General features: G+C 29.1%; 1 protein-coding gene across 6 annotated transcripts in view; it reads right to left on the bottom strand.

The window, feature by feature from the left end:
- The window catches only part of LOC107452053 (tyrosine-protein phosphatase Lar), a 218,635-nt gene that overhangs the window by 166,288 nt on the left and 40,187 nt on the right, over nt 1–12,160 (bottom strand). For all 6 annotated transcript variants that reach the window (XM_043043655.3, XM_071182029.2, XM_087160767.1 and 3 more), the window contains exon 2: nt 114–162. The gene's annotated coding sequence lies outside the window, so the exon portion shown is untranslated. The remainder of the gene's footprint in view (nt 1–113; nt 163–12,160) is intronic.

The following is a 12,160-nucleotide window of genomic DNA, read 5'->3' as shown; positions in this document are numbered from 1 at the left end:
ATCCGTTTAATTAATCACTTTCCTAGCAACAGAATTGTTGAATTACATTGGTACACATTTTTAGTTATTCACAAAACCACAGGCCCTTTCTAAATTAGTAAATTGTTACTTACTCCAACGGATTTCAGTTTGGATTTTACACACCACTTCTTCTCAGAAGTCCTAAAAAGAAAAGAGAAAATAATTAAGAAACAGGTAGTATTTATTTTTTGCTATTCTATTGTATTATTTAACTTCAGAAACTTATTATTATAAAACTTGCAATTGAAATTTTGTTATGAATCCAATTTCAAGGATATCTTAATTAGTTATGCATCAAAGGGCATATAATTATCGGTAATCAATAAATAAATTAATAGGATATCTATTTTTTAAATTATAAATATTTAAATCAGAATTGTTTGCTCTCCCATCCTTTAAATTGAATGGATATCTAGAATGAGAGGTTTATTTTAAAGTTATTAAAACTTTAGATTAATTAAACTTTATTTAGACATACAGTGTTAATCTATATAATTTATCTAATAGTTGACTCTTTAAAAACAGGATAAAATTAGTTTACTGTTTCTATGAGGCTTCCGGATCAGGGGACACAGTCAAAAATACATTAAATGCATATAATTATTACTAAGATCAACAAAATAAATAATGTTAAAAATAATATAACCCACTGCCACAGTAATTTTCAGTGACCAAAATAATTTTCAGTGACTTAAAATAAGTTAAAATGATACTTTTACATAATGACAAGTACAAATAATTATTTTTTATTTTTTTTACTCATTCATGCTGCTGTTGTTGTTCATTTACGTCACACCAGAACTGCACAATGGGCTATTGGCGACGGTCTGGGAAACATCCCTGAGGATGATCCGAAGACATGTCATCACAATTTTGATCCTCTGCAGAAGGGATGGCACGCCGGCTTCGGTAGCCAGAGGACCTGCACGCGAAGTCAAGCATTTTACGGTAGAACAGTTTAACGAGGACCAATATCACACACTCTCGGTCACTACGCAGACTAATCCAAGTGGTCACCCACCCGCATACTGAACTCAGCCAGTGATGCTCTGCACGGAACTATGGCTTAACAAGCAGTCCACAGCGGGACTACTACTCATTCATGCAAATGCATTTTAAGCTATCCGACCTGATTCGACAACATTTTTTAAAAAAAAAAATTCATATAAAATTTTAATAAACTAGTTTGTTTGTTTTATTATGTGTAAAAACTTATAAAACTAGCAACAAAAAAAAGAGACATTTTTCGCAAATATGCCAAGCACTGTAACAAAAATTTCTATCACCTAAAACAAAAAATTCTCCGAGGATTTTATGTAGAAGGAAGGCTGTTACTATGTTATAAATTATTATCTTAAAAGCAAGTGCATATACTACGATTTTAACGATTTAAATAAAAGATCTTTTTTAAACAATGAATTACTGAAAATCAATGGATTTAAATTGTTAATAACTTGATTAAAGCAGCACTAAAAGTTATAAAAGTGGGAAATAGAAAATGTAACAAAACATAATGGAATTAATATAAAAATAATTTTTCACACTAAAACTGTTAACAGAAAAAAAGGATAGCTGATTTCAAATTTCGATTTTTAAAAACAATTGAAAAAGGTCCTAAAAATGGGACAGTAATTTCGAAAGAGAAAAAAAAAAAAGTAACTACACGAACATATTCAAGGCTGTCAAATGATTGTACAGTGAGCCACATTTTCCAGATTGCAGATACCTCCTACATTTTGCAAGTCAGAAATTAAAATCCGTCGAAAGGAAAGGTATGTTTAATCACAATGTTCGTTTTTGTATTTTATTACGTAATTTAAAATATCGTCTCCATTAATTAGTTAGCATATTTGAGGTCACCCCCTCGAACCATTAAGATTGAGTCTTAGTACGTGAAAATCCGATCATTAGAACAAAAGTTAGTCAGGGTAATCCGTTTTCTTTTTTTGCGCACTGTGCCTTGAGAAGAAAAGAATCAAGAACAACAATTCTTATAATTTATATTAATAATAAGATTTAGTATACAGGTCATTTGACTTGTCCAACTAAATTATGTTTCCAACCGAGGAGCTAAAAATTATACCCACAGGAATAGCAACTATATAGAATAATGTTATTGTATTATAAAAATGTTAGATCTTTGAGTCCAGTCCTCGCAGCAGAAAAAAATAGTCAGACTAATATTTAAAAAGAAAAAAAAATCAGGACATATTATGGAACAGTATGAAAAAAAGGTGGTAAATAAAAAAAGATGATAATAAAATATATTATTTTTAATTTTGGATTTATATAAATAACATAATATGAAATAATGAAACGAATGAATGAATGAATATAAATATAAATGCTAAAAATTAAGGACAAAGAAAAAGAAAAAAAATTTTTATCATGAAAATCAGGACAGCTAAAAGGCTAGAAGGTCATTGAAGTTTAAAGATGATAGCAAAAATTTTGCTTTTAAGTAGTAACTGTGACTTTTCCCTTGAAAAGCTTGCTTAAAATCTCCCGCATATAAAGAACTAATGAAAGCATTTCACTGCCGTCAAATATATTCAATACATTTTGCATTTTGTGTTTCTTTATTAACACTGATATTCACGTGCTCTTTAACAATTCTAATAAAAAGTTTTAGTGACAATTAGAATTTTCTGTGACATTAAAATGATAACACACGAAATTCTTAATAGATTTTCTGCTATTTTCATAGAATTTATCAAGTTTTTTTTTATTATCGCCTGGACAATAAATTAACCAAATATTTTGTTATTATACAGGGTTATTCATAACTCCCTCCGAGCAGGAACTGGACTATCGCATTGATGTATGCCATGTGACCAAGGGTTCACACATAGAACACCTGTAATGTATTAAGTAAAAATTGAATAGTTTCGGAATAATTTCATATGTGTCTTTTTTTCATATTCGTCTTCTTTTTTTTTAACCATAACGCTTCGAAACCCCGGAGGGAATTATGAATAACCCCGTATAAATATTTGCAGAAAACACTTAATAGATTTAAAGGTACAATTGCAAGATCCACGAAACAAACTCTAAGGCAAAAATGTCACATAACAATAGAGAGCATTCACACACTAAACAATGAAAATGAAAAAAAAAAAAAAAATTTCATTTCCTCTTTTTTTCTTGTGTACTATTACTGACTATGCAATATACCTAATAGAAACCGTTCCAAAATATGCTAATACTTAGGGGGAAGGAGCTTTGTGATTTGCTTATTTCCAAGGCAAAAAGTAGGGGTATAAGCAATGTTTTACACAAGACGAATTATAACAATATAAGTTAAAAAATAAATTAAATGTAGGGAAAAATACTACACATTGAAGTATTACACTTATATAAGCCTAAAGAGGTTGTGATTTGCTTTTTTTTCGCTACTAAAAGGGGGTATTCATAAGTAATATTTCGGCCCCTAACTGTAATAATTTTTAAAAAATCGGTATTAATTGATGCTTACTCAGTAAACAAATTTTTTTAAACGCAAAATCAGTTCCACAATTCTATTCATCAAAGCAAATAAACGTTCCGAAAAATATATAAATAAAAAGATAAAATATTGTAAACATGACTACGGAAGCTTCAAAAAACGAATCAAGCAGAAAATATGAAAATTCTTTCCACAATTTTCTAGAATCAGAAGATACCATCAAAGCATAAAAGGATTCACATACACCGACGCAACCCCTTCGAGGCAACGAACTATACGAATGATATGAAGCATTCCACAATTATAGCCGAAGCCACACATCCCTACAGCATCGATCAAATCCCTATGCGCCGATTTTAAGCTGTGGCCGACATGGACTTTCAAATAAAGTAATTTGTTTCGCCATTCGACGCAGTCACCCAGGTGACAAATGGTGATATCCAATTTGGGTACCGTCCCCCGATTCCGACCCCCCACCCCACCATCACCCCTTGCAGCCCTCCCAATGTGTTTGTCTCTCTTTCTTAGGTATGAACATGTCCAAAGCACCTGTGGACTCGAAAGATTCATTCGTGGTCCCAGGAGAGAAGCAATTTAACTATTAGTTTCGTCTGGGGCGGTGGCATCGAGTGTCACGGCATGACTCCGCCCCCTCTAATGAAACACTCTAAGACAATCGGGTGTATTCTGGAATAATGTGACCAATGTCAAACACTGTTACAAATATGGAATCAGTGGCACTGAATGTTTCAGTAACCTGATTAGGCAACAGTGATTTATCAGCTTTATGGACACTGACCCTATCAATGAATATTGGAATGCAAATATAAAGTCGACACTTATTCAAGCAAGATTCTAAGTTTAAAACAATGCACTTAACTAGGGTTAATATCTACCCAAAGCTTCATGCTATTTATGAGTTAGTAAGAAAACATTTAATTAATTTTTTCCACCCTTCTAAACTTCGTGTTATACTACACAATCCAGTAAAGAACTTATAATTAACGATAGTAAGAAGTAGTCAGTATTAAGTTGATAGATTATATCAACAATAGTAAGAAATAATCTGTATGAAGATGACAGATTATCAACGATAGTAAGAAATAGCCAACACTAAGATGATAGATTATCAACGGCAGTAAGAAATAGCCAGTATTAAGATGATAGATTATATCAACAATAGTAAGAAATAATCTGTATGAAGATGACAGATTATCAACGATAGTAAGAAATAGCCAACACTAAGATGATAGATTATCAACGGCAGTAAAAAATAGCCAGTATTAATTTGATAGATTATGAACGATAGTAAGAAATAGATAGCATTAAGATGATAGATTATGAACGATGGCATGAAATAGCCAGAGTTAAGATGATAGATTATCAACAACAGTAAAAAAATAGCCAGTATTACGATGATAAACTATCAACAATAGTAAGAAGTAGCTAGTATTAAGATGACAGATTATCAACGATAGTAGGAAATAGCCAGTATTAAGATGATATATTATATCAACAATAGTAAGAAATAACCAGTATGAAGATGATAGATTATCGACGAGAGTAAGAAATAGGCAGTACTAAGATGATATATTATATCAACAATAGTAAGAAATAACCAGTATGAACATGACAGATTTTCAACGATAGTAGGAAATAGCCAGTATTAAGATGATGTATTATATCAACAATAGTAAGAAATAACCAGTATGAAGATGATAGATTATCAACGAGAGTAAGAAATAGGCAATATTAAGATGAGAAATTATCAACGATATTAAGAAATAGCCAGCATTAAGATGATTTTATAACCGTCGTTGAACAGCCGACCCAATTTTGGGTTTACGACTACTAATGTTCAACTCCGTAGCCTTGTAATTTTGAACCAATCTAGAACACAAGGTAGCTCTTGGATCAGTACCCCCTGAGGTATGATTTGTTATGGGAACATAGAGAACTTTGAGACTCGACAAATTTAACGTGCATCAGTCCTACCAAAACCCAAAGCCCCACCAAGAATATTACCTATGATGGTAATGGCACAAGAGAGACATAGTATTATTGGAACATGGATTAAATTAGACGATGTTTTAAGCTCATCCTAAGGTTAAAAATGAAAAGGGGAGAAAACAAAGAAATAGGGATAAAGATCACAGGGTTGCTTCAGAATAGGGGGATGTAAATTTTAGGAGAAGGACAAATGATAAGGAGCATCGAAATATTAGAGAGGTCAAGAAATTTCTATGAAACGAGTAAACAAACTGGAGGGAAACATCTCTTTCTCACACTTTATCTCACTCCTCAAATATAAGAATATGAAGATTTGCCGATAATGACTCATTTCTCCAGATATGATCAAGCAAACAAAGACACGGTTTTAAAGACATCAGAGAAACATTTTGTAGAAACTATCTTTTTAATTTGAAGTCTTTCATTTCTTATTAATAAAGATGCTACAGAATAAAAAAAAAAATAATGCTTAGGAAAAATAAAAAAATTAAAATGAATTATTAGTACACCAAAAAATCTGAAAATTACTGCGGTTAAAAAAATGTAGTTATTTTGGTTTAAATTATTTGGACTCCCATTTTCCATAAAAAACAGCAATTAGAAGCGATAAAAAGAAACACAATTTTTACACACCAAGTAACTAACTACTTTCAAAATAGATTAACAATTGGTCTTCATTTTTTATAACAAGTTTTTGAACAAAACCTTATTAAATTAAAACCTATTTTAAGGAAACGATAATTTTTACACCAATAATTTTAACTTCTGTTCAATTTTTAGTATATTCCTGATAGTAAAAAGTTTGCAAACACAAATAAGATAGTCATATACAGAGCCCGAATAAACTTCCAAAAATCAACTGAACAAAAACCTATCTCAAACTTATTTTAAGGAAACGATAATTTTTACACCAATAATTTTAATTTGTGTACAATTTTTAATATATTCCTGATAGTAAAAAGTTTGCAAAGACAAATAAGACAGTAATACACAGAACTTGAATAAACTTCCAAAAATTAACTAACCAAAAGCCTATCTCAAACTTATTTTAAGGGAACGATGATTTCTACACTAATAATTTTAATTTGTGTACAATTTTTAATATATTACTGATACTAAAAAGTTTGCAAAGACAAATAAGACAGTAATACACAGACACAGAACCTGGATAAACTTCCAAAAATTAACTGACCAAAAACCTATCTCAAACTTACACCAATAATTTTAATTTGCGTACAATTTTTAATATATTCCTGATAGTAAAAAGTTTGCAAAGACAAATAAGACTGTAATACACAGAACCTGAATAAACTTCCAAAAATTAACTGACCAAAACCCTATCTCAAACTTACACCAATAATTTTAATTTGCGTACAATTTTTAATATATTCCTGATAGTAAAAAGCTTGCAAACACAAATAAGACAGTAATACACAGAACCTGAATAAACTTCTAAAAATTAACTGACCAAAACCCTATCTCAAACTTACATTAATAATTTTAATTTGTGTACAATTTTTAATATATTCCTGATAGTAAAAAGCTTGCAAACACAAATAAGACAGTAATACACAGAACCTGAATAAACTTCCAAAAATTAACTGACCAAAACCCTATCTCAAACTTACACCAATAATTTTAATTTGCGTACAATTTTTAATATATTCCTGATAGTAAAAAGTTTGCAAAGACAAATAAGACTGTAATACACAGAACCTGAATAAACTTCCAAAAATTAACTGACCAAAACCCTATCTCAAACTTACACCAATAATTTTAATTTGTGTACAATTTTTAATATATTCCTGATAGTAAAAAGTTTGCAAAGACAAATAAGACTGTAATACACAGAACCTGAATAAACTTCCAAAAATTAACTAACCAAAAGCCTATCTCAAACTTATTTTAAGGGAACGATAATTTCTACACTAATAATTTTAATTTGTGTACAATTTTTAATATATTACTGATAGTAAAAAGTTTGCAAAGACAAATAAGACAGTAATACACAGACACAGAACCTGGATAAACTTCCAAAAATTAACTGACCAAAAACCTATCTCAAACTTACACCAATAATTTTAATTTGCGTACAATTTTTAATATATTCCTGATAGTAAAAAGCTTGCAAACACAAATAAGACAGTAATACACAGAACCTGAATAAACTTCCAAAAATTAACTGACCAAAACCCTATCTCAAACTTACACCAATAATTTTAATTTGCGTAAAATTTTTAATATATTCCTGATAGTAAAAAGCTTGCAAACACAAATAAGACAGTAATACACAGAACCTGAATAAACTTCCAAAAATTAACTGACCAAAACCCTATCTCAAACTTACACCAATAATTTTAATTTGCGTACAATTTTTAATATATTCCTGATAGTAAAAAGTTTGCAAAGACAAATAAGACTGTAATACACAGAACCTGAATAAACTTCCAAAAATTAACTGACCAAAACCCTATCTCAAACTTACACCAATAATTTTAATTTGTGTACAATTTTTAATATATTCCTGATAGTAAAAAGTTTGCAAAGACAAATAAGACTGTAATACACAGAACCTGAATAAACTTCCAAAAATTAACTAACCAAAAGCCTATCTCAAACTTATTTTAAGGGAACGATAATTTCTACACTAATAATTTTAATTTGTGTACAATTTTTAATATATTACTGATAGTAAAAAGTTTGCAAAGACAAATAAGACAGTAATACACAGACACAGAACCTGGATAAACTTCCAAAAATTAACTGACCAAAAACCTATCTCAAACTTACACCAATAATTTTAATTTGCGTACAATTTTTAATATATTCCTGATAGTAAAAAGCTTGCAAACACAAATAAGACAGTAATACACAGAACCTGAATAAACTTCCAAAAATTAACTGACCAAAACCCTATCTCAAACTTACACCAATAATTTTAATTTGCGTAAAATTTTTAATATATTCCTGATAGTAAAAAGCTTGCAAACACAAATAAGACAGTAATACACAGAACCTGAATAAACTTCCAAAAATTAACTGACCAAAACCCTATCTCAAACTTACACCAATAATTTTAATTTGCGTACAATTTTTAATATATTCCTGATAGTAAAAAGTTTGCAAAGACAAATAAGACTGTAATACACAGAACCTGAATAAACTTCCAAAAATTAACTGACCAAAACCCTATCTCAAACTTACACCAATAATTTTAATTTGTGTACAATTTTTAATATATTCCTGATAGTAAAAAGTTTGCAAAGACAAATAAGACTGTAATACACAGAACCTGAATAAACTTCCAAAAATTAACTAACCAAAAGCCTATCTCAAACTTATTTTAAGGGAACGATAATTTCTACACTAATAATTTTAATTTGTGTACAATTTTTAATATATTACTGATAGTAAAAAGTTTGCAAAGACAAATAAGACAGTAATACACAGACACAGAACCTGGATAAACTTCCAAAAATTAACTGACCAAAAACCTATCTCAAACTTACACCAATAATTTTAATTTGCGTACAATTTTTAATATATTCCTGATAGTAAAAAGCTTGCAAACACAAATAAGACAGTAATACACAGAACCTGAATAAACTTCCAAAAATTAACTGACCAAAACCCTATCTCAAACTTACACCAATAATTTTAATTTGTGTACAATTTTTAATATATTCCTGATAGTAAAAAGCTTGCAAACACAAATAAGACAGTAATACACAGAACCTGAATAAACTTCCAAAAATTAACTGACCAAAACCCTATCTCAAACTTACACCAATAATTTTAATTTGCGTACAATTTTTAATATATTCCTGATAGTAAAAAGTTTGCAAAGACAAATAAGACTGTAATACACAGAACCTGAATAAACTTCCAAAAATTAACTGACCAAAACCCTATCTCAAACTTACACCAATAATTTTAATTTGCGTACAATTTTTAATATATTCCTGATAGTAAAAAGTTTGCAAAGACAAATAAGACTGTAATACACAGAACCTGAATAAACTTCCAAAAATTAACTAACCAAAAGCCTATCTCAAACTTATTTTAAGGGAACGATAATTTCTACACTAATAATTTTAATTTGTGTACAATTTTTAATATATTACTGATAGTAAAAAGTTTGCAAAGACAAATAAGACAGTAATACACAGACACAGAACCTGGATAAACTTCCAAAAATTAACTGACCAAAAACCTATCTCAAACTTACACCAATAATTTTAATTTGCGTACAATTTTTAATATATTCCTGATAGTAAAAAGTTTGCAAAGACAAATAAGACTGTAATACACAGAACCTGAATAAACTTCCAAAAATTAACTGACCAAAACCCTATCTCAAACTTACACCAATAATTTTAATTTGTGTACAATTTTTAATATATTCCTGATAGTAAAAAGTTTGCAAAGACAAATAAGACTGTAATACACAGAACCTGAATAAACTTCCAAAAATTAACTAACCAAAAGCCTATCTCAAACTTATTTTAAGGGAACGATAATTTCTACACTAATAATTTTAATTTGTGTACAATTTTTAATATATTACTGATAGTAAAAAGTTTGCAAAGACAAATAAGACAGTAATACACAGACACAGAACCTGAATAAACTTCCAAAAATTAACTGACCAAAAACCTATCTCAAACTTACACCAATAATTTTAATTTGCGTACAATTTTTAATATATTCCTGATAGTAAAAAGCTTGCAAACACAAATAAGACAGTAATACACAGAACCTGAATAAACTTCCAAAAATTAACTGACCAAAACCCTATCTCAAACTTACACCAATAATTTTAATTTGTGTACAATTTTTAATATATTCCTGATAGTAAAAAGCTTGCAAACACAAATAAGACAGTAATACACAGAACCTGAATAAACTTCCAAAAATTAACTGACCAAAACCCTATCTCAAACTTACACCAATAATTTTAATTTGCGTACAATTTTTAATATATTCCTGATAGTAAAAAGTTTGCAAAGACAAATAAGACTGTAATACACAGAACCTGAATAAACTTCCAAAAATTAACTGACCAAAACCCTATCTCAAACTTACACCAATAATTTTAATTTGTGTACAATTTTTAATATATTCCTGATAGTAAAAAGTTTGCAAAGACAAATAAGACTGTAATACACAGAACCTGAATAAACTTCCAAAAATTAACTGACCAAAACCCTATCTCAAACTTACACCAATAATTTTAATTTGTGTACAATTTTTAATATATTCCTGATAGTAAAAAGTTTGCAAAGACAAATAAGACTGTAATACACAGAACCTGAATAAACTTCCAAAAATTAACTAACCAAAAGCCTATCTCAAACTTATTTTAAGGGAACGATAATTTCTACACTAATAATTTTAATTTGTGTACAATTTTTAATATATTACTGATAGTAAAAAGTTTGCAAAGACAAATAAGACAGTAATACACAGACACAGAACCTGGATAAACTTCCAAAAATTAACTGACCAAAACCCTATCTCAAACTTACACCAATAATTTTAATTTGTGTACAATTTTTAATATATTCCTGATAGTAAAAAGCTTGCAAACACAAATAAGACAGTAATACACAGAACCTGAATAAACTTCCAAAAATTAACTGACCAAAACCCTATCTCAAACTTACACCAATAATTTTAATTTGCGTACAATTTTTAATATATTCCTGATAGTAAAAAGTTTGCAAAGACAAATAAGACTGTAATACACAGAACCTGAATAAACTTCCAAAAATTAACTGACCAAAACCCTATCTCAAACTTACAACAATAATTTTAATTTGTGTACAATTTTTAATATATTCCTGATAGTAAAAAGTTTGCAAAGACAAATAAGACTGTAATACACAGAACCTGAATAAACTTCCAAAAATTAACTGACCAAAACCCTATCTCAAACTTACACCAATAATTTTAATTTGTGTACAATTTTTAATATATTCCTGATAGTAAAAAGTTTGCAAAGACAAATAAGACTGTAATACACAGAACCTGAATAAACTTCCAAAAATTAACTAACCAAAAGCCTATCTCAAACTTATTTTAAGGGAACGATAATTTCTACACTAATAATTTTAATTTGTGTACAATTTTTAATATATTACTGATAGTAAAAAGTTTGCAAAGACAAATAAGACAGTAATACACAGACACAGAACCTGGATAAACTTCCAAAAATTAACTGACCAAAAACCTATCTCAAACTTACACCAATAATTTTAATTTGCGTACAATTTTTAATATATTCCTGATAGTAAAAAGCTTGCAAACACAAATAAGACAGTAATACACAGAACCTGAATAAACTTCCAAAAATTAACTGACCAAAACCCTATCTCAAACTTACACCAATAATTTTAATTTGTGTACAATTTTTAATATATTCCTGATAGTAAAAAGCTTGCAAACACAAATAAGACAGTAATACACAGAACCTGAATAAACTTCCAAAAATTAACTGACCAAAACCCTATCTCAAACTTACACCAATAATTTTAATTTGCGTACAATTTTTAATATATTCCTGATAGTAAAAAGTTTGCAAAGACAAATAAGACTGTAATACACAGAACCTGAATAAACTTCCAAAAATTAACTGACCAAAACCCTATCTCAAACTTACACCAATAATTTTAATTTGTGTAC

Source organism: Parasteatoda tepidariorum, chromosome 4 (genome assembly GCF_982258835.1).
Source record: "Parasteatoda tepidariorum strain Cologne lab strain chromosome 4, Ptep-v5.0, whole genome shotgun sequence".
NCBI classification, from domain to species: domain Eukaryota; kingdom Metazoa; phylum Arthropoda; class Arachnida; order Araneae; family Theridiidae; genus Parasteatoda; species Parasteatoda tepidariorum.
This window is presented reverse-complemented; position numbering and strand designations above follow the sequence as displayed.